General features: G+C 36.2%; 1 protein-coding gene across 1 annotated transcript in view; it reads right to left on the minus strand.

Moving 5' to 3' along the window:
- GPR158 (G protein-coupled receptor 158) overlaps positions 1 to 23,619 on the minus strand; it is a 452,410-nt gene that overhangs the window by 416,490 nt on the left and 12,301 nt on the right. The window lies entirely within an intron of this gene.

Genomic DNA, 23,619 nt, shown 5'->3' on the forward strand with positions numbered 1-23,619 from the left:
TGGACATGGTAGCAAAGTCAACTCTAAAATAACACCTGCTCCCAGTACCCCTTCTATTAAAGTAAACCAAAGCAAAGCCCTCATCTCCTTTCTTTCTATTCCAATTTACCTATGTGGGACCAGGGATGGGGTTGGGGTGGGGGGACAGCATCTCTTTCCTCTCGATCTTCTATCACAATGACTGTAAACAGTGCTTTAGGTCTCCCAGTGTTCCACACCAGAGATTTGTACCATCCACAGAAGTGCTGATTAGCATTTTTCTTCTCTTAAATCTAAAAACAAAAACACTGCATTTCACTTAGCCATTTGAGAAAAATCACTAAGAAAGAGAACTCACAAATTCAGAGCCAAAAGCAAAACTGCAAAGAAAGCTCCGATTTTATCTCAAATTTCTCCATTTTCTCCAACTAATCTTCCTACATTTTCCTAAGATCCCTCTCTTCTATTTTTCAGCACCATGAGCACTACTAGCAGCAGAAACATTTTTTCTACAGTGAACTGTCACACCTGTACTTCATTAAAGTAAATATTCTGTGTCCTGGGCCCTAAAGCTCAAAGCTTTGTAATGTCATTTTTCACAAACTTGAATAAAGTATAAACACCTCATTAAAATCCACTAAAAGTAAAAACACATTTTTAAGGTCTCCTGTTCCTAATTTAAACTATTTTCATTATGTTTTATTAAATATGTACAAATATAAAGTTAGGTTCAAATTCTTCATATTATAGTTCTTGTAGCTACAAAAAACACCCACAAAATTATAAAGTAAGTGCAAACAAAACTATAAAGTCAACAAAATTTAAATTTAAAATATTAATTTAAAAACACCAATGATTATGCTTTGCCAAACTAAATCAGCTCTCACAACAGGAATATGGTACAGACTTTAGCAAGCCTACTTTACTACCTGCTATGACTCATTTCTCTCTCTTCTCCTTTTAAACTATTGTGAAATCTTCTGACAGAGTAGCTTACTGTCATTTTGGCTTCAGTTAAGGTGAATAAGTCTTTTACATTTTTAAAGGATGCCTCTGATTTTTTCTTATTAATCTGCCACAAAATACTACACTAAGTAGAGCTAATATGCTCAAAAGAGATACAAAACAGAGACACCAAAACCTCCTGTTAGTATTTGGTTATCCAGATAGCCCAGAACATGTGTAAGTTAAATTTTCAGAGGACCACTGAAATGAAAACCTAAAAATTAACATAGAAAACTTACAAATCCTTCAGAGAAATAGACCTCAATTTGCAAACTACTACTATTGTGGGCCATAATTCTATAAAATGTCTGTTCATGTGATAAATAAATGAATTCCCATGTAACCTAATGCCTTAATCCAGTTCACTCCCTTGCTCTTTCAACAAATATTTATTATCTAGTATGAGCATACCACTATAAGAGATGTAATGGAGGTGAACCACATAGGCCAAATATAAAAATGTCAGAATGTTTAATGGAGAAAAGATGGTAAATTCTGGGAAATTTGGAAAGTTATCATTTGGGGAATATCAGATATTCCATAAACATTTGTTCATTTTTTGACTGCCTTTACTAGCAGGACTTTGAACAAAACTATGTTCCACATAGGTCATGCCAATCATGCAAACCCACTCTAAGCTCTACTTCATGCTCTATGAAAAATAACATACTCATTTTTTTCATTCATTCAATAAGTGTATGTTGAGTGCTTAGTTTGGGCCAAAACTGTTCTTGGCCTTTGAAACACAACAGTAAGCAGAAAAAAAAGTGCCTACCTTCATGGAGCTTAACTCTGGTGTGGGACAAATAATAAAGGATGGCTATAAAGTAAGTAAATTCTGCTATATATTATGAAGTAAAAAGGGCAATGGAAAAAAAACTTCAAGCAGGTGAGGGGAATGGTTAAGATTTTTTTCTTTTTTTTTTTTTTTTAAGAGTGGGCGGATTTCTAACTCAACCAATGGCTCAAGGTATACAACCGGTTCATATCACACTCTAAGTTACCAGTCATCTTCAATAACACAAAATTACCCAGTGGACTACTACTGTCCACTACATTTTGGTATTCTGCCGTGAATGGCTTATTTAGAATGTATTTGTAAGTAATAAACTAATAAAACTACACATTTTTATTTGTTCCACATCTGTTGGTAATAATGAAGTCAAGTTTCCCTCAACTATCCTGCTACACTGAAAGAGTTTAGTCACAAGACAGTGCAAATCTTCAGGCTTGCTCAGGTACATGAGCCACTCTGGGATTCCAGGAGGCTGCAATTACTCTGGTCCCTTTCCTGGGGAACCTAGCTTAAGAAAAAGGTATCTTAATCACTGAGACTTTTCCCTCTTAATTCTAGGTTCATATATAAGACCCAAAGTCACTGCAGACCTTAAGCTCAGCTCCCGAAGCTTTTCCGGGCTTTGGGCAAAACCACCAAAGGTAATGAGTCGTGAGTTTACCAGCTGGGAAATCAGCGGTGACTCATCTTCATTAGTGTCGCTGCCTCAGTGCCTGGAGACCTACAAAGCCCTCGGGGAGGTGCCGCTGACTTCCGGAGGAGTAAGTGGAGGTTTGGGGGATGAAGTAGGAAGAGAACGCTCTCTCTGTGGAGAAAGGTATCCTGCTGAAAACCACACAGAAGCGACACCACTCACGAGGTACCCCGAGCCCACAGAGCTTGGGCCGGGCTATGAGCCTCGCTGCGCCTGCGCAGAAGATCCCCTGAGCGCGTGGCTCCGGGGGCGGAAGTGCTGCTCACACATCCGTACATCCGGTGAGCAGGCGCCAGTGGGAAGCCCTGGGGGTGTGTAAGTGCCTGCGGTTTCCTGGGCTGAGGATTGGAAAGCGAGGGCCCTGGCCTCCAGAGAAGAAAATAATAGCAAGTTATATCCCCCAACATCTGGGTGCTTAGCTGAGCTGTAGACGTGCATTTTTGTCTACTGTCTGACACCTGAAATGCAAGAAGCCCAAAACGATTCATCCTCCACCCAAACTTGCAGTTCTTGTTTTTTGTCCACGACTGGGCCTCCATCCTTCCAGTTATCCAAGTCCATAATCTGTTGTGAAACCAACCTCCCAATCAAAACAATTGCCAAGTTCCCTAGATTGTACTCCCTGGATGCTTCTTGCATCTTAACCTTTGCCCTCTAATTCTACTATCACTGCCTTGGTTCAGGTCTTCATCTCTCACAAGACTAAAAGAATTTTACAGTAATTTACTGATTTAGTCTTATTTCGTATTGCTCCAGGTAAAGATCCTGGTCCTGAAGTTTATATGGTTTAGTGTCCTTCTTTAAGAAACAGACATGAAATCATGAATATACATATCACAATATGACCTTTGGCCCTATATCTTTGCTTTTTAACTGAAGTGTGGGTAGTAAAATCATTACCAGAAGCTATTTCTATACCAGGATGAGTAGCAATAACTTAGCTATACATAGATGTGACTACAAACTACTTTAATATATATTACTAGGGGTGCCTGGGTGGCGCAGTATGTTCAGCATTCCACTCTTGGTTTCCATGCAGGTCATGATCTCAGGATCCTGGGATCCAGCCCTGCCTCAGTCTCCGGGCTCAGCAGGGAGTCTGCTTGAGATTCTCTCTCCCTCTCCCTTTGCCCCTCCCACTCCTGCTGTCAGTCTCCCTCTCTCTCTCTCAAATAAATAAATCTTAAAATATATATATACACACACACACACACACACACACACACATACACACACACATATTACTAAATAATCCTGAACTTCCCCATTAGCTGGTTTCCAAAATGCCCACAGCCTAGGGAAAATGCATTAGAAGCAAGTTAAAGTAGAAAGAGACCATTGCAGTTAAAATATCCTCCTTTTTCAAATTTGACAGAAAACACTTGACCACAAAACTCATTGCTAGTGTTCATTCCAGGACTTTAGAAGGTTTCCACAAAAGCAAAGGGCACTAGAGCTTAAGCATCACACTCTGCTCTCTATGTAATCTTTGAAATATGTCTATCTGATCCTAATGATTCCCTGCTTAAAGTCAGTATTTCCCACAGTCCTAAAGAATAATATCCAAGCTCTTTGGTATAATGTTATATTCAGGCCCTTCCTACTACTAACATCTCCACACTCTTCTGCATACATTCTTTGTTCCAAACAATTCACAATTGCATGTGGTGTCTTAAAAACTTATGCTATCTCAGAAAACCATTTTTTATACATGCCTTTATACCTGAAGTCCCTTTGCCTAAACTGTGCTTTAACAATCAGCTCCTACCTGACTTTTTGAAGCCTTCCATAAACTCTGATTTAGAAGCTTCTTCCCTATTCTCACCATATTACACTGTACTTAACCTTCTTCATACTTTAATGATCTGTTTTCCACACCAAACTAAAATTTCCATAGCCCATGTCTTTGTAATATTTCTCCTAGCTCCTGTGTGTGTGTGTGTGTGTGTGTGTGTATACACACCATATCTTCTTTATCCATTCATTAGTCAGTGGACATTTGGGCTCTTTCCATAATTTGGCTATTGATAATGCTGCTAAAACATCAGGGTGCATGTACCCCTTTGAATTAGTATTTTTGTATTATTTGGGTAAATACATAAGAATGAAATCTTGCCATTTGCAATGACGTGAATGAAGCTAGAGAGTATTGTGCTAAGTGACATAATTCAGTCATAGAAAGACTAATACCATATGATTTCCCTCATGTGTAATTTAAAAAACAAAATAAATGAACATGGGGGAAAAAAGAGAGGAAAACCAAGAAACAGACTTTTAACTATAGAGAACAAACTGGTGGTTACCAGAGGGGAAGGGAGGGGGGGAGATGGGTTAAATAGGTGATGAGCACTGGGTGTTGTATACAAGTATTGAATCACTAAATTGTACACCTGACACTAATATTACACTGTTAAATGGAATTTATTTATTTATTTTTTTAGAGAAAGATAGATACAGCATGAGCAGGGTGGGGGAGAAGCAGAAGGAGAGGGAGAGAGAGAATCTTTTTTTTTTTTAAGATTTTATTTATTTATTTGACAGAGAGAGAGAGAGCGAGAGGGGGAACACAAGCAGGGGGAGTGGGAGAGGGAAAAGCAGGCTTCCCGCTGAGCAGGGAGCCAGATGCGGGGCTCAATCCCAGGACCCTGAGATCATGACCTGAGCTGAAGGCAGTCACTTAACCAACTGAGCCACCCAGGTGCCCCGAGAGAGAGACTCTTAAGCAGGCTCCATGCTCAGCACAGAGCCCAACGTGGGGCTCCATCTCATGACCCTGAGATCATGACATGAGTCAGATGTTTAACCAACTGAGCCACCCAGGCACCCACTAACTGGAATTTAAATAAAAACAAAAAAATGGGGATGCCTAGGTGGTTCAGTCAGTTAAGCTTCTGCCTTTGGCTTGGGTCATGATCCCAGGGTCCTGGGACCAAGTCCCACATCAGGCTCCTTGTTCAGTGGGGAGCCTGCTTCTCCCTCTGCCTGCTGCTTCCCCTGCTTGTGCTCTTTCTCTCTCTCTCTCTGACAAATAAGTAAAAATAAAAAAAAAAATTTCCCCTATCTCCTAAATCAGTCCACCTCCAAAATTAACCTCCAGAAAACTGCAGATGCTAGAGAGAAGCAAGAAGTAGCTAAAGTACAATGACACTCTCTCCTTCAAAAAAAAGAGAGAGAATACCCAAACAAACTGAAAACTATAATGACTACTATGGGTAAATAGATGGAAAGAAAAACTGGATAGGTTGAAGGAAAGTTTTTAAATTCAGCTTTTGCTTCTTCCTCTTTTACCTTGGATAATAATTTCCTGCTCTGTCACTACAAAAAAAATTGACATTAACAGTCCATATAATCAATATTGATGGGGTACAAGCGAAGAAGTTCTGCCCAAAAAAGTTGATAAAAACAGGTGCTGGTAGATCAGCTGCCACCAGTCATCTAGTCCTAACAATGGCTAACCAGAACAGAATCTGGTGCCTAGAAATGGGTTGCTGACATAACAAAAACCTAAAACATGGGGCACCAGGCAGAGGCAGAAGCTGGAAAGGCCTCAAAGAGATGGTTAATAAAAGTAGGAATATGTTGGTGAGTCTTAAAGGACAATGAGGAAAATGGTATTGGAGGCAGAGAAAAAAGGAACCTTTGGTACATAATATATGGAAAGTTTGGCAACACTGTCACTTGTGAACAACTGAACTTGTGGATCTAGTGAAGGAAGTTTCTAGTCCAAATGGGGAAAGTACTACCTGGTCTTTCCTGGCTATGACAGAATACAAAGAAAAGCATGGACTAAAGAAGGACCTGCTTAGTTTTGTTTTTGGATTTTAAAATTTTTTAATCGTGATAAAATACACATAACATAAAATGTACCATCTTAACCATCTTAACATCTTAAAAGTGCGTAGTTCAGTACTGTTAAGTACATTCATATTGTTGTACAACCGATCTCCAGAACTCTTTTTATCTTGCAGAATTACAGCTCTCTACCCCTTAAACAATCATTTTCATTTCCTACTCTGCCTAGCCCCTGGAGTGGAACCATTATTCTAATTTATAGCTCTAAGAATTTGACTACTCCAGGTACCTCATACAAGTAGAATCATACAGTTATGAGTCTTTTTGTGGCTGGCTTATTTCACTCAGTTTAATGTAGTCCAGCCTCATCCATGTTGTAGCAGGTGTCAGAATTTCCTTCCTTTTTAATGCAATAGTGTTATAATGTATTTATAAACCATATTTTGTTTAACATTCCTTTGTTGATAGACACTGAGTTGTTTCCACCTTTTGGTTATTGTGAATAATGCCACTATGGAGCTGTTTGATTTTCGAGTAAAATTTAGAGAAAATATTAAGGAGCCAGAAGTTGGAAAAAAACAAAACAAAACAAAACAAAAACTATTGCACATCTCTAGTCTCTTCTAGGAAAAGATTCTTGGAATACGAAAGGGCTTAGGGGAAAGAACTACTTCAGAGTGGGTCTGTAAAATCCTTTATTAAAACCTCAGAAGGATATAAGGCAGTGTTTCTAGAACCTCTTAGCTAGATTAAAGGACTCCTAATGGTCTGCCTCATAGACCCTCTGCATTAAACAGAGGGATTCTAAGATTCTTAAGGCTTTATTGCACAGTAGCCGCAGGGCTCAATTTAGAAAATTGCCTATCTTAAAGAGATTTAAAAATCTGGCTTCTGTCCAATAGAATGAAACCCAGTAAGATTCATAGAAAACCCAGAACATTTTTCAATGAATAGCATAAGTAGGAGCACTGTCATCTTAAATTAAAAGGAAACAGTACAAAATGAAAAAGACACTTCCTCCTCCCCACGCTTCTATGAGCAAGAAGCAAGCTAAGAAGTCCACTCAGTTGGAAACATAATCAATTTCTTAGGGAAAAGGAAGGATGGTTCAGAGGACAGAATCAAGAGCTGAGAGGATAAAGCCAGGACCTTCAGAGAATTATTCCCAGGGAGCAGGATTGGATCATAATCAAGGAATTGGTAATATACATTGAAGTGAATTTCAAAATTGCCATGATCTATTAGCTGCTATGTGTATCCTGTTTCCCTGCTTTTTTAACTGGAGTGTTACTCTAGTTGTGCGATCCCTTTACCACAATCATATATTGAGGGGGGATAACAGGGGAAGAGGACAGATAATATTTCTTTAGAGGTCTCCAGATTGAGAGGTATACACACTCATGCTCCTAGTATACACACTAGAGGAGCCATACACATAACACTCATGCTCATCTAGACTTCATTCAAATGGCTAAATCCTGACTTTAAGACAATACCACAATGAAATGAGACTTTGCGGGTGAGGAGTGTGAGAGGGGGTAAGTGTATTTTGCATAAAAGAATTCCAACTACCCTGAGATTATCTTGCTATGAGGAGATGCAAGATACCAGGTCGAGTGAATGTGGAAAGAGAGTTTACCAAGAAGTTCCCATACACACCCCAGGTACTTGAAACATCCCAGCCCACTTGCCAGATACATGAGTGAGAAGCCATCTTAGAAGTGGATCTTCTAGCCCCAGCCACCCCAAATGATACTATATATATCAGAAACACTTCCCAAATTTGTGACCTGCAGAATTGTGAAAAAAACAAAACATTTGTTTGATGCCCCTAGGTTGTACAGTTATGCAGAAATAGGTAACTGGGACATCTAACCAATACAGATGTCCTATATTGGTAAAAGGAAGAGTAGATTTAGAAGATATAGCCATCAAGAACATATATGCACCTAAGTGTGTGCACACATGTGTGTATGTTTATCAACAATTTGTATGACTTAAGAGAGAAATAAATTGTTCAACAATTGTAGTTGGAAATTCTGACATACCTCTCTGAGAAACTGATAGATCAAATAAAAAGAAGCAATGTTAGTAAGTATCTAAACATTATAATCAGTAGACTTAAGCTGTTTGGCATATATAGAACTCTTCACATGACAGATGATTGACTATTCTGTTTTAATATTCAAGAATACTTACCAAATATTTATCCAAAATAAACCAGAGATTATATCTCAAAGGGAACCTCAAACTCCAAAGGAACAATGTCATATACACTATGTCCTTTAATCATAATCCATTAAATTATAAATTAAGTTTCTTAAAAGGATACCTTAAATACCTCTCATATGTTTGGAAAATTACAACAAATTACTAAATAACCCTTAGGTTGAAAAATAAATTAATGAATATTCAGAATTGAATGGCAGTGAAAATATTACAAATAAAGAAATTATGGAACATAGATAAAACTGGAAGGAAATTTTGTTGCTTTAAATACTATACATTTATAAGGAAACAAGATATTTTAAAATCTAATATTTAATTCAAGAAGGTGGAAGTGAGGAAGCACCAGAGAAAATACAAAGATTCATAATAAGTGATAGAACACAAGTCAGTGAAATGAGGAACAACAAAGTGATGGAGGGAAAAAAACAAAACCACAAATTAGTTCTTTGGCACCCATATCCTGGTTTCTAAATACCATTTTCTAGTAATGAATAAGGGTCCCTCAGAGTAATAAGTGATCACAGGCTGGACAGGGAAAACAAAGCATCATCTTCAGAAAATAAGGACAAGAGTGTGTTAAAAAGGACATGTGAGCCAACTTCAGAGAGTTCCCAATTGCCAAAATTGGAGCAATTTAAGCAAGAAAATAAATAATGATAATATTGGATTCAGATACCCCAAAAATCAGTATCTATATGTCCATTCTGAAATAAGTGATTAAATAAATGAGGAAAAAGGGGCAACTCTGTTACATAAGAATTCCAATTGATAAATTTAGAAAGAATTAGGGAAATAGAAAATCATCGTTGGAATACCACATTAATAATTTTTGCAGACAAGACCTGCTGGTAAGACCTAGAATTAGAGTGAAAAACTTTTAAAAGAAACAGGATATTTAAATAACTTAAAAGCATCTCCCCCCAACCATTTATTTATTCATTACTATATTTATGTTAAGGTATTTCCAAAATTATTTGACACTACTCTGTCCATGAAGAGGAAATTACTTCACCTCCCCTTGGTGGGCTTAATTTGGTAATTCACTTAAGAAAAAGAGAAAAACAGTAACTTTAGCATAGAGAAACCTGGCAAACAATGTGTCTTCACATGGTCTCCACACTAACCACGTGATCAAGGTCAACATCACCTACAGTAAAACATACTGATACTATGTACTCTGTGATATGATACAATGAGAAAGGCAGTTCCTCTCTATTATATTCTTCCCCAAAGTCCATACCCTCAGTCTAATCCTGAGAAACCATCAGACAAATCCAAACTAAAGGATATTCAACAGAATACCATGCCAGCATTCAAAAGTGTCAACTAATGGTTGATAACATAAGAGAACATCTTTAAAAGACAAGGAATGACTGAGAAACTATCACAGATTGGAGGAAACTAAGGAAACATGGCAACTAAATGATAACGTTAGTTTTGTTAAAGTTGCCATAACAAAGTACCACAGACTGGGTGGTTTAACAACAGAAATTTATTTTCTCATATTTCTGAAGTCTAGAAGTCCACAATCAAGGTGTCAGCAGGGTTGATTTCTTCTGAGGCCTCTCTCTTTTTCTTTTAGATGGCCATCTTCTCTGTGTCTTCACATGGTCTTCCCTTTGTACATGCCTGTGCCCTAATCTTCTTATAAGGAGACCAGTCATATTGGATTAGGGCCCATCCTCATTTTAACTTAATTACTTATTTAAAGACCTTGTCTCCAAATACAGTCACTTTATGAGGTACTGGGGGCATTAGGAGTTCAACATAAGAATTTTGGGGAAAGACAATTCAGATACCATAACATATGATATCCTGCTTTGGATCCTAGAAGAGAAATGGGACATAAATGGAAAAACTGAGGAAATCTGATTAAGATCTGTAAGGTGTTTTTTTTTAAGATTTTATTTTTTATTTATTTGTCAGAATGAGGGAGAGAGAGAGCACGTGCACACGTGCACAAGCAGGGGGAGTGGCAGGGAGAGGGAGAAGCAGGTTCCCCACCGAGCAAGGAGCCTGATGTGGGACTTGGTCCCAGGACCCTGGGATCATGACCTGAGCCAAAGGCAGGTGCTTAACTGACTGAGCCACCCAGGTGTCCCAAGATCTGTAGTTTGATTAACAGTGTTGTACTAACATTACTTTCTTGTTTTGATAGTTTTACCATGGTCACATAAGATGTTAATGTTACTGGAAGTTGAGTGAATAATATGTGAGAACTTTCTATACTATCTTTGCTAATCTTCTTAAAATCTAAAGTTATTTCAAAATAGTTAAAACTTTTCAGTTATAAAAAAAGCTAAACTTCTTTGAAAAGATAAGAGAGTCTCGAGTATTAAAAAGAAAATAGGCAAATAAATACACAATAAAAAATACAAAGAATGCTTTAAAAAACAGTATTATGATTAATGATCCTCTAATAAACTTTTAAAAACTAGAGTTAATGAATAAAGGATAAATTGGCAGAAAATATAAAATGGCAAACTTGCCCAAGAAGGAATATAAAACTTGAATAAAACTCAGTCATTCCTTGTCTTTTAAATCATCACTTCCCAGAAAACCTTATATGTTTTGTCTATGAATTCTACCAAACTTTTAAGGAACAGTTCTTATATTTTTACATGTGTTTAAAATAAAAATATGACAGAAACAATGGATTTTATGTGATTTTGATTCCAAACCACATGAGAACAACACATAAAAAAATTGTAGTCCCCTTTTAACTACATGTAGATCCAAGAATCCTAAAGGAAATATTGGTTAAATAAAATGTTAAAATACCTTAATTATACATCATCATCCACTGGAGTATATCTCAAGAATGAAAGGATGTTTTAATATCAGAAAATGTATCAATGAGGGAAGATGGTCGCAGAGTAGGAGGACCACAGGCTTGCCTCATTACATGAATATAACTAGATAACTATCAAATCATCCTAACTATCCCAGATATTGACCTGAAGACTGGCAGAACAAATTCTACAACTAAAGGTTGATAAAAGGTCACATTGAAGAAGGTAGGAAGTGTGGATACAGGATTTGGGAGAGAAGCGGAATATGGCTGCTGTATAGGGATGGAGTGGTTTTAGAGAAGAGTGAGAGACAGACTAGCACACAGTGGAGTGAATGGGAAAGTGAAATCTCACAGCAGTTGGCTTGGAAGGTGAGAGGGCCCAAATTTCATGACTTCTGACAATCAGTAGGGCGTAAAGCCTGGAGTTATAAAGATCATAGGGCTTGGCTGTGATAGAGCCCCAAGGGCACTGAACTGTTCTTGGAGAGAAGGCAGGCAAACAACCCGTGGACACACATCATGGAAACAACAATTTGAAGAGCACCTGGGGCACACAGTGGGGAGGTTATCTGCTCATATCAGAGCACATACTAGAGAGTGTTCATGGAGAGAACCCCTCCAAGAACAAAGGAAGTGGCTAGTGCCATTTTTCTCCCTTGCCCCTATGCATAAGCACAAGGCCACCTGTGGGAACTAGTGCAGCTCTGACACTCACTATCTAAATTGCTTACACCAAACCCTACCACACCATGCTCCAGTGAAACTACCCTTCCTAGTCATGCCTCAGTCCCATTGTAGTGGACCCTCTCCCCCAGAAAACCAGCCCAAGCCCCTGCAAACACTGCATTTCCCAATGTAGGAGCCTCAGTTCCTGCAGTGGTGGTGACAGGTCTCATTTCACAAATGTATCAGAGCACAACTAGTTAAAACATGCCACGTTCAGGCCAGGGACCAAATATTGCCCACAACAGACAAAGAGAGTCTCTGCAGACAACTGGACTGAAAGATAATGGTAGGAAACACAAATAAGTAAAAATGAATATTTCTGTAAAAAAAAATCAGTCAAGGAACTCACAAGATAAAAGGATGTAAAATATAGAAATAAATACCTAAATCATAGGGAGGGGATGAGAGAAGAATGGGTTCAAAATTAAATGAACATCTACTTAATATAGATTGCAGAAGAGATTATATACAAATCTATTGGTACCAATATATCAAAAACCACTAATAAATATGCAAAGAATAAAGAGAAAGAAATCCAAATATATCATTAATGAAAATCAGCAAACCATGAAACGGAGAAAGACAAGAAAGGATCAGAGAAAATCTTCAGAAACAATGACAAAACAAATAATAAAATTACAATAAATACATATCTATCAGTAATAACTGAATATAAATGGACTAAACACTCCAAAAGATATAGAGAGAATGGATAAAATAACAAGACCTATCTGTATACACCTACAAGAGATTCATTTTAGACCTAAAACCACCTGCAGATTGAAAGTGAGTGGATGGGGCGCCTGGGTGGCTCAGTTGGTTAAGCGACTGCCTTCGGCTCAGGTCATGATCCTGGAGTCCCGGGATCGAGTCCCGCATCGGGCTCCCTGCTCAGCGGGGGGTCTGCTTCTCCCTCTGACCCTCTTCCCTCTTGTGCTATCTCTCATTCTCTCTCTCAAATAAATAAATAAAATCTTTAAAAAAAAAAAGTGAGTGGATGGAGAAACATCTGTCATGCAAATGGATATCAAAAGAAAGCTAGAGGAGTATTACTTATAGTGGACTGAATAGACTTTAAAACAAAGACTGTAACAAGAGACAAAGGAAGGGGCGCCTGGGTGGCTCAGTTGGTTAAGCGACTGCCTTCGGCTCAGGTCATGATCCTGGAGTCCCTGGATCAAGTCCCGCCTCGGGCTCCCTGCTCGGCAGGGAGTCTGCTTCTCCCTCTGACCCTCCCCCGTCTCATGTGCTCTCTCTCATTCTCTCTCTCTCAAATAAATAAATAAAATCTTAAAAAAAAGAGAGAGACAAAGGAAGACACTATATAATAATAAAGGGGACAATCCAACAAAAAGATATAACAATTGTAAATATTTATGCACCCAACATAGGAGCACCCAAATACATAAAACAGTTAATAACAAACATAAGGGAATTAATCGATAATATTACAATGATAGTGGGGAACATTAACACCCCACTTACATCAATGAACAGATCATCTTAACAGAAAATCAACAAGGAAACAATGGCTTTGAATGACACACTGGAACAAGTGGATTTAAAGATATGTATCCAGAACATTCCATCCTAAGCAGAATACACATTCTTTTCAAATGCACATGGATCATTCTCCAGAATAGATCACATATTAGCCCACAGAACAAGCCTCAACAAATTCAAGAAGATTAAAGTCATACCATGCATCTTTTCTGACTACAATGTTATGAAACTAGAAGCCAACTGTAAGGTTAAATAGTATACTGCTAAACAATGAATTGGTCAACAAGGAAATAAAAGAAAAAATTAAAAAGTAACTTGGAAAAAAATGAAAATGAAAACACAATGGTCCAAAATCTTTGGGATGCAGCAAAAGCAATTCTAAGAGGGAAATTCATAGCAATACAGGGCTACCTCAAGAAGTAAGAAAAATCTCAAATAAACAACCTACCCTTACATCTGAAGGAGCTAGGAAAAGAAGAACAAACAAAACCTAAAACCATCAGAAGTAAAGAAATGATAAAGATTAGAGCAGAAATAAATGATGTAGAAACTAAAAAAAAAACCAGTAGAACAGAGCAATGAAACCAGGAGCTGGTTCTTTGAAAAAATCAATAAAATTGATTCATCAAGCCAGACTTATCAAGAAAAAAAGAGAAAGGACTCAGACACAATCACAAATGAGAGAGGAGAAATAACAACCAACACCACAGAAATACAAACAATTATAAGAGAATATTATGAAAAACTATATGCCAACAAATTGGACAACCTAGAAGAAATGGATAAATTCCTATAAACATATAAACTACCAAAACTGAAACAGGAAGAAACAGAAAATTTGAATAGACCATAACCAACAAAGAAATTGAGTCAGTAATCAAAAAGCTCTCAACAAACAAAAGTCCAGGACCAGATATCTTCACAGGTGGATTCTATCAAACATTTAAAAAAGAGTTAATACCTATTCTTCTCAAACTATTTCAAAAAAAACAGAAAAGGAAGGGAAATTCAGTTTCATTCTATGAGGCCAGCATTACCCTAATACCAAAACCAGATAATGACATTAATAAAAAAGAACTATAGGCCAATATCTCTAATGAACATAGAAGCAAAAATCCTCAACAAGATACTAGCAAATTGAATTCAACAATGCATTAAAAAAAATCATTCACCACGATCAAGTGGGATTACTCCTGGGTAGCAAGGGTGGATCAGTATTCACAAATATATCAATATCACATCAATAAGAGAAAGGATAAGAGCCATATGATTATTTTAATAGACACAGGAAACGCATTTGACAAAGTACACATCCATTCATGATAAAAACTCTTAACAAAGTAGGGTTAGAGGTAACAAATCTCAACATAATGAAGGCCATATATGAAAAACCCACAGCTAATATCATCAATGCAGAAAACTGAGAGCTCTTCCCCTAAGGTCAGGAACAAGACAAAGATGTCCACTCTCATCACTTTATTCAACATAGTACTGGAAGTCCTAGCCTCAGCAATCAAACAACAAAAAGAAATAAAAGGCATCCAAATTGGTAAAGAATTAAACTTTCAGTATTTGCAGATGACATGATACTATATATAGAAAACCCAAAAGATTCAACTAAAAACGTGCTAGAACTGATAATTCAATAAAGTCTCAGGATACAAAATTATACAGAAGTCTGTTGTACTTCTATACACCAAAAATGATGCAGCAGAAAAAGAAAATCAAGAAAACAATCCCATTTATAATTGCACCAAAAATAATGATACCTAGGAATAAACCTAGACCAAGAGATAAGAGACCTATACTCTAAAAACTATAAAACACTGATGAAAGAAATTAAAGACAACACAAAGAAATGGAAAGACATTCCATGCCTATGGATTAGAAGAACGAATATTATTAAAATGTCTATACTACCCAAAGCAACCTACACATTTAATGCAATCCCTATCAAAATAATGACAGCATTTTTCACGAGCTAGAACAAACAACTCTAAGATTTATATGAAACCACAAAGACCCCAAATAGACAAAGCAGTCTTGAAAAAGAAAACCAAAGCTGGAGGTATCACAATTCCAGACTTCCAAGTCATATTACAAAGCTGTAGTGATCAAGACAGTATGGTACTGGCACAAAAATAGACACATAGATCAATAGAACAGAATAGAAAACCCAGAAATAAACCCACAATTGTATGGTCAATTAACCTTTGACAAAGCAGGAAAGAATACCCAATGGGGAAAGTCACTTCAGTTAGCGTTGGGAAAACTGGGTGGCAACACGCAAAAGAATGAAGCTGGGCCACTTTTTTACACCACACACAAAAATAAATTCAAAATGGAATAAAGACCTAAATGTGAGACCTGAAACCATAAAAATCCTAAAAGAGAAACCAAGCAATAATCTCTTTAACATCGGCCATAGCAACTTTTTTCTAGATGTGTCTCCTGAAGCATGGGAAATAAAAGCAAAAATAAACTATAGGGACTACATCAAAACAAAAATCTTTTGCACAATGAAGGAAAAAAATCAACAAAACTAAAAGGCAACCTACTGAATAGGAGAAGATATTTGCAAATGACACACCTGATAAAGGGTTAGTATCCAAAATACATAATAACTTATATAACTCAACACCAAAAAAGCCCCAAATAATCCAATTAAATATTGGCAGAAGACGTGAACATACATTTCTCCAAAGAAGACATACAGATGACCAACAGACACATGAAAAGATGTTCATCATCACTTAGTATCAGGGAAATGCAAATCAAATCTATAATGAGATATCACCTCCCACCTGTTAGAATGGCTAAAATCAACAACACAAGAAACAACTGGTGTTGGTAAGGTGCACTGTTGGTGGGAATGCAAAGTGGTGAAGCCACTGTGCAAAACAGTATGGAGGTTCCTCAAAAATTAATCACACTACTGGGTATTTACCCAAAGAATACATGCACCACTATGTTTATAGCTGCATTATTTACAATAGACAAGGTATAGAAGTGCCCATCCATTGATGAATGGATAAAGAAAACCTGGTATTATACATAAACATACATACAATCACACAGTGGAATATTACTCAGTCATAATAAAGGATGAAATCTTGTCATTTGCAACAACATAGGTGGAACTAGAGATATAATAATAATAATAAGCCAGTCAGAGAAAGAAAAAGACCATATGATTTCACTCATATGTGAAATTTAAGAAACAAAACAATTGAGCAGAGGGGGAAAAAAGAGTGAGAGAGAGACAAATCAAGAAATATACTCTTTAACTGGAGAGAACAAACTGATGATTAGCAGAGGGGAGGATGTGTGGGCAATGGGTTAAATAGGTGATGGGGATTAAGGAGTACACTTGTGATGAGCACTGGGGACGTTTGGAATTGTTGAATCACTATACTGCATACCTGAAACTAATAGAACACTATATGTTAACTAACTGGAATTAAAATAAAAACTTAAAAAGCCAAAAAAAAATAAAAGAAAATATATCAATGAAATTCACAGCATTAATAGAAGAAATGAGAAAAATTATCTGATTATTTTAATCAAGATAAAAGAGCATTTTACAAAATTCTACCACCTAATTTCCTTTGACAATAAACTAGAAATAAAGAAAACTTTCTCTTTTTTTTAGATTTTATTTATTTATCTGAGAGAGAGAGAATGAGAGAGAGAACACGAGAGGAGAGAGGTTCAGAGGCAGAAGCAGACTCCCCACTGAGCGGGGAGCTTGATGCGGGACTCGATCCTGGGACTCCAGGATCATGACCTGAGCTGAAGGCAGTCGCTTAACCAACTGAGCCACCCAGGTGCCCCTAAAGAAAACTTTCTTAACTTGATGAAGCTTGCTTCTATCAACAATATATTTAAAGGAGAAACTTTTTAAGATGTTCGCTTTAAGTAAAGAGTGCTTACAATCTCTGATGCTGTTTAATATAGTACTGAAAGTCACAACTAATTCTATAAAGAAAAAAATGATATGTAAAGTTCAGAAGAGATTAAACCATCATTATTTGTAGATGATCATTTATCTGACAATAAAATCAAACAAAATGAGAATAATAACAAAGTTCAGCAAAGTTGATGGACAGCAGATCAATGTACAAAAATCAATAGTGTTTATCTATACCAACAATCTCCAATGAAAAATTATAACTAAAAAGATGCCATTTAAAATACCAACAGAACCCATAAATTCAGTGGTAGTTAAGTTAATCAAGAATACACAAAACCTCTATGGAGAAATTTTGAAACTCTAATGAAGGACAAAATAGATGATCTGAAAAATATGGAGAGATATCCCATGCTCTAAGAAGGAATAATTTACTGTATTAAAATGTGGATTATCATTAAATGCAGCTATAAATTTAGTGCAGAACCAACGAAAATTCCATATGGATTTTTGAGAAACTTGATAGCTTGCTGTAAGTAGAATAATAAAAATTAGCTGTGAAAAGAAAAGAGGTAGGCCTTGCCCAATCAATTAGTAAGACGTACTGCCCAATCATGGCAATAAAACATAGTATTGACAGAAAAACAGATGTGGGAAGCAGTGGAACAAAATAGAGAATTCAGAAACACATACGCATATAGCATATAAGGCACTTACACGTATGATAAAGATGATAGTGTTGGGAATCTGGCTCACTGAGTGAACAAAAATAATACCTCAGTCCCTACCTAATACCATGTAGAAGGGTAACTCCAGATATTAAAAACATGACTGTGAAAGGTAAAACTTTAAAGTTAGTTGATAACATAAGAGAATATTTTTTGACAAGGTATTGAAGGATTTCTTAAACCCTAAAGCATAAACTGTAAGGCAAATTTTTAAGTAAATAACATCAGTAATTTTTGAAAATTCTCTTCAAGGGAAAAGATTATGAACAAAGTTAGCTGAAAGGTAACAGATTGGGTGATATTACAATGTCTAAAATTGACACGGAAGTAGTATCTAGAATACACCAGGATTTCTTGCAATTCAATAAAAATATAGGAATTATAATAGGAAAAAGACGAAGGATATAAACAAGCATTTTACAGAAAAGTAAACCCAACAGGCATACAAGCACATGAAGAGATGCTTAAGCAAATTAAAACAATAGTGAGATATCACTTTGCATTCATTAAACTGGCAAAAAATTAGAAAGCCATGTAATGCCAAATGTTGGCAGTAATGTAAAGCTCTAGGATCCTTTATGTCCTGCTGTTAAGTATGTAGACTGGTGCAGCCTATCTAGAGAACAATCTTGCAATATTTTATAAAATACATTTACCCCTCTCTATGACCCATAAATCCTGCTCTTGGGTTTACCTTTCAAAGAAATTCTCATTCAGGTCTATAAAGGGGCATATAAACTTACCACAGTGTTATTGTAATGGCAAAGAATTGAAGACATTCTGGGTGCCCATCCCTGGGACTGGACAGTTTCTACCCACTACGCAGTGGTAGAGTACTATATTGCAGTAGAGAAATGGACTGGTTGTGTATGTAGCAACATGAAGAGATTTTTAAAACAGAGTTGTGTAAATAAAAAGTAAGCAGAATAATCAGCTCTATAGCAAGTATTTAATTAAAATTATTTGCACACAAATAGCATATGAACAGAAGAGCACACTTCGCAGGTTAGTTGTCAATGAGATGGGATCAAGGAAATTTAAAAAAACTTTCTTTAAAGGGGAAGAAGAGCTAGTTCCCTTCTGTTCCCATCTAACTATAAAAGAGTCTAGATTCATGTTTCAGTGACTTAAGTAATCTTTGTATAATTTCCTCACTTGGGGCATCTTATCCTCAGAAAACATCCCCACAAAAGCACCCAGCCTCTGTATCATTTAGCTCCAGCATATAACTACAAGAAATACAAAAGAACCAAGAACATAGTCTGATGCCCTCTAGAACATCTAGAAGAATTTGACAACAGTCTGTCTTAAAGCAAGTAAATGTTCTCCTCCCCCACACTACTTTGCAGCAGACATGTCCAGAGAAAGCTTGCCAAACTTTACATAGTGACAAACGTCTTCCATCTGTCTGGCTTCTTGTTCTTGGAAGGTTTTTTGGCAACCAGGTCACACCTTTCTTGGGACGATCTGTACATTTTGTGTGGAAAAAAATAACTCAAGTTTGATTTTTACAAAAGAGAAGGAACCAATGAATATAAAATGAAGTAAGGTCAATCAGGAGGAACACCTATTCCCCATTCACATATACAATCTTTGTATTTTGGGGCTCCTCTACAATCTTTGTATTTTGGGGCTCCTCTACAATCTTTGTATTTTGGGGCTCCTCAAGGTGATACGTCTTCTAAAATTAAGTGCAGCACATCTCTTAAAATTGCTAGGGTTTAGAATTTGATAATAGATGACTGTCCCTTTGAAAAATATATTTTGAGTCTGCTACTTTTATAGAGGTAGCTGACTAATGTCTCATTTTGTGGTTTTCCTTCCCTGGGATAGTTTTGAGCTTCATTTTATTTCAATTTTAAATAACAAGAAGACAATTTATTTTATAAAATACATCCACAGTGTTCCTTGTATCACCTCCATCCTTTCTGAATGGGGTAGGACAATTCCTTGTCAGGGAACCCAGTACAAAGAGATCACCTATATTGATTCATTTTTTTCAAATAACAATCCTATAAAAGAGGAAGTACTTCTCATTTTATAGATGAGGAAAATAAGGTTCAGATAAGTTATAAAATATGTTCAAAGTCATACTTTTTTAATGTCTAGGAAAAAAAATGACAAAGTATATCTGTCAAGGCAAATAAATGTTTAATGTGAACACTGTAATCTGTCTTAAAATATAATGATCTCATATATTCAGTTTCCTGTTGATTTAATTAAAATGCCATTTATGTTAGTGTTTGGCTATAATATCTAAATGAAAATATCTTTTTTCTTAACCATTTCTTAAATTACTAAATTTCTCTCTTTTTTTCCTGTTGGCTCCTATTCATATAGATTTTCAAGTCAAATTACCCATCTGATAATCTGCCCAGATTTTTTTTCACTCTAAATGACTTTTTTCTAGACCCTAATATTTTATACAATAAAAACAAGTCAGCTGTTAATAGTAATTTTTCACAGAAAAATATGTAGCTTGTGACAATGGCCACTTCTGATCCAGAAATAATAACAGTAAATAAGGCCATAAAGTAAATAAAAAAAGTTCCCATTGAAATTAAAATAAGTAGCATTGGTTAGGTACCAAAGATGTGAACTAAATATAGGTTTTACTTGTATGCTTTGAACCCTATGTTTTAAGTTATCATTTATTGGGCACGCATTATGTGTCAGACATTATGCTAAAGACCGTTAAAACATCCTCACTGAAATATGTGACTGATACTATTTCCCCAGTTTATATTATAACTATGTATTATCAATATCATTTCCCCTAAATAATAGTTAAGAAATTTGGGACAAAAAGAGATGAAATGGGTTGCCTGAGGACACACACCTAATAAGGAAAAGAGCTGAATATGATGTGCATATCCTTGGTAAGGGTAAGAAGACTGTCAGGAAACCTAAGTGTGAGTTCTTGTTCAAGTTGGTGAGTTGAGCGTATATTTCTCTACCTCATCCCTCCACATCTAACTGTAATGGCAGTAAATAAGTATAAAAGGAATGAGGCAAAATAACTGACCAGAGATTTGACATGATTTTCTGGGATCATACTATGATAAGCCAGAGTGGTGACAGCTGAGTCCAGAACATGAGCAGAAAAAGGCTGGAAGAGAGGTGAAAACTGCTTTTCCAGCAGACTTTTCAGAAGGATTTTAAGCTCAAAGTCAACTGGTATCAAGAGTGGAAGTAGAAAATGAGGCAGACATCAAGGTGATAAATTGAAGGACTTCCTTGAGTTACACAAGTTGGAACATCTCTCCTTGTGTGCAGTAAGGGTATTTTTTCCCAAACTGAAAACCAAGAACGATTCTGTAAACAGATGAAAAGAAATACCTGGAAGAGCTAAAACTTCTAAAATTAACCATTAGTTCTCCCAGAGTAGAGGTCTAGGGTGGGCCAGAGACTGCCAACTTCCTTCTCAGGCATCCTAGAGTGATTGAAGTGACAATCAAGGGAGAGGTCTACTGAGGAACTAGGCCTACACACTTGACACAAGTCTCCATGTCATCTAGCTATATAAGTTAATCTAGCCCTTCAGTCTGAAAATTGAGGACTAAGGATAACATTTGAGATGAACTGGTAGCATAAAGAAGAAGAACTGGTATGAAAAAGCAAAACAACCAAACCATGAACAAACAGCAATAATTCAGGCAACAGAAAACAATTTAATAAGTATTTTAATTTTCTCAAAGAGATTTAAGAAAATGAACATACAATTATGAAAAACAATCAGAGAAAGAAAGAGTTCATAGAAATTAAAAGAGATTGCCAGATGAAAACTAATTTACTAAAAAGGAAAAAATAAGAAAATCTCCTACAAGGGAGAGTAAAGAGAAAAAGATGAAAAAAATGAGAGAAAAGTTAAGAAATATGGAGATCAATCCAGAAAGTCAAATATCAAACTCTTAGAAGTTCCAGAAAGAGAAAAGGATAAAAAGGAATTTTAAGCAATCATAAAAGAAATTTCTGAGTGGAAAAATCTAAAAGGGCCAACTAAGTGGTAAGGTTGATGAATAAAAAGAATCACATCTAAGCACATCATCATGAATATTCAGAACCCTAAGGAAAAAGAAAAGATTTTAAAAGTTTCTATAGAGAGAAAAGAAACAAGTACCTACAAAAGTATAATAAATCAGATTAATATAAAAATTTTTTTACCAACATCGATGAATGCTAAAAACAATGTCTTTAAAATTCTGAGAGTGAAATGACTTTAAACCTATATTCTGACAATCAATCATGCACAAAGACATGTTTTCAGACATGCGAAGACTTAGAAATTTTACTTAGAAAGTACCTGAAATGCTTAGAAAGTATTTGAAATTATACTCAATGCGATGAAAAAATAAGAATTCTAGAAATAAGAGGACTTGCATCCAACACAGAGTTGGATTCAAAATTCCAATAATTTGAAAAGATTTCCATGATGGTTATTCTGCAGAAGACCTAAAGCAACTTGTACAACTTATGGGACTCCAACAAGAATGCCTTCAACAAAAATGTGAACTTTTCTTTAACAAATAGTATGGTTGATTAAAGAGTTAGATAATCTTAGAAATAAGTAAAATATATGGTTGTTTTTTATTTCTTTAATATGAAAAAGGAAAGCAGATGGCAATTCCAAAGTCAGGGGAGCATTATGTGAGAAGTCTCCATGCAGACATGCAAACTAGAGGTAGCATGGGTTTGAGCAGTTGGTCTAGAGAGAGATAATCCATTCATCCTTGAAATTTGGAACATTCTGAAAATGCACAGATTCAGATTTTCAAGGTTCATTTCTTAGAGGCAACGAACAGATAAAGCACAGACTTTTTTTTTTTTTTGGTTTTTGGTTTTTTACTGCAGTGACAGGTTATAAATGCCACCATCTTCAATTATCTAAAAATACAGGATTAGCAAAAGAAGTAGGTGGATAAAGAAAGAAAAGTAAAAAATAGAAGATGCTATTTTAAATTTATGGGTGCAAAAATCAAGGTAACCAGTAGAAAAATTAAAAATATAATTAATGAAAAAAGGAAGAGAATAGGGAAAGGAAAAAATGAAATGTAAAAAGCTAAATCCAACATTTGTCACATTTTAGAAGCTAATGATGATTATTTTACTTCCTAAAACCCATAATCCCTATTTTCCATTGTTAATGTTCCTCATTAGAGATACATTCCTACCTATAAAAAAATCTACCTCCAAATTCACACCCAAATGTTTGTGGTCTCTCTCCTGGCTCTTCCAATCTCAGCTCCATGCCGTATGCCTCTCCACTGGCAGTTTTTCAGGCAGCGCCTGACCTTTACATCTTAGACCGCACCATAAAGGACAACAAAGAGTGCCAGAAAATGGCAAATGACAAGACCTGCCAGCTACCAGCTTGAGAGAAGTCAGGGACCTGCAGGATGTCATTCCAGGCATGCTGGTAAGGAAAAAAAAAATGCTTTGCCCATGAGTTGACCTGCTGTGCCT

This window comes from Neomonachus schauinslandi, chromosome 5 (genome assembly GCF_002201575.2).
Source record: "Neomonachus schauinslandi chromosome 5, ASM220157v2, whole genome shotgun sequence".
Taxonomy (NCBI): domain Eukaryota; kingdom Metazoa; phylum Chordata; class Mammalia; order Carnivora; family Phocidae; genus Neomonachus; species Neomonachus schauinslandi.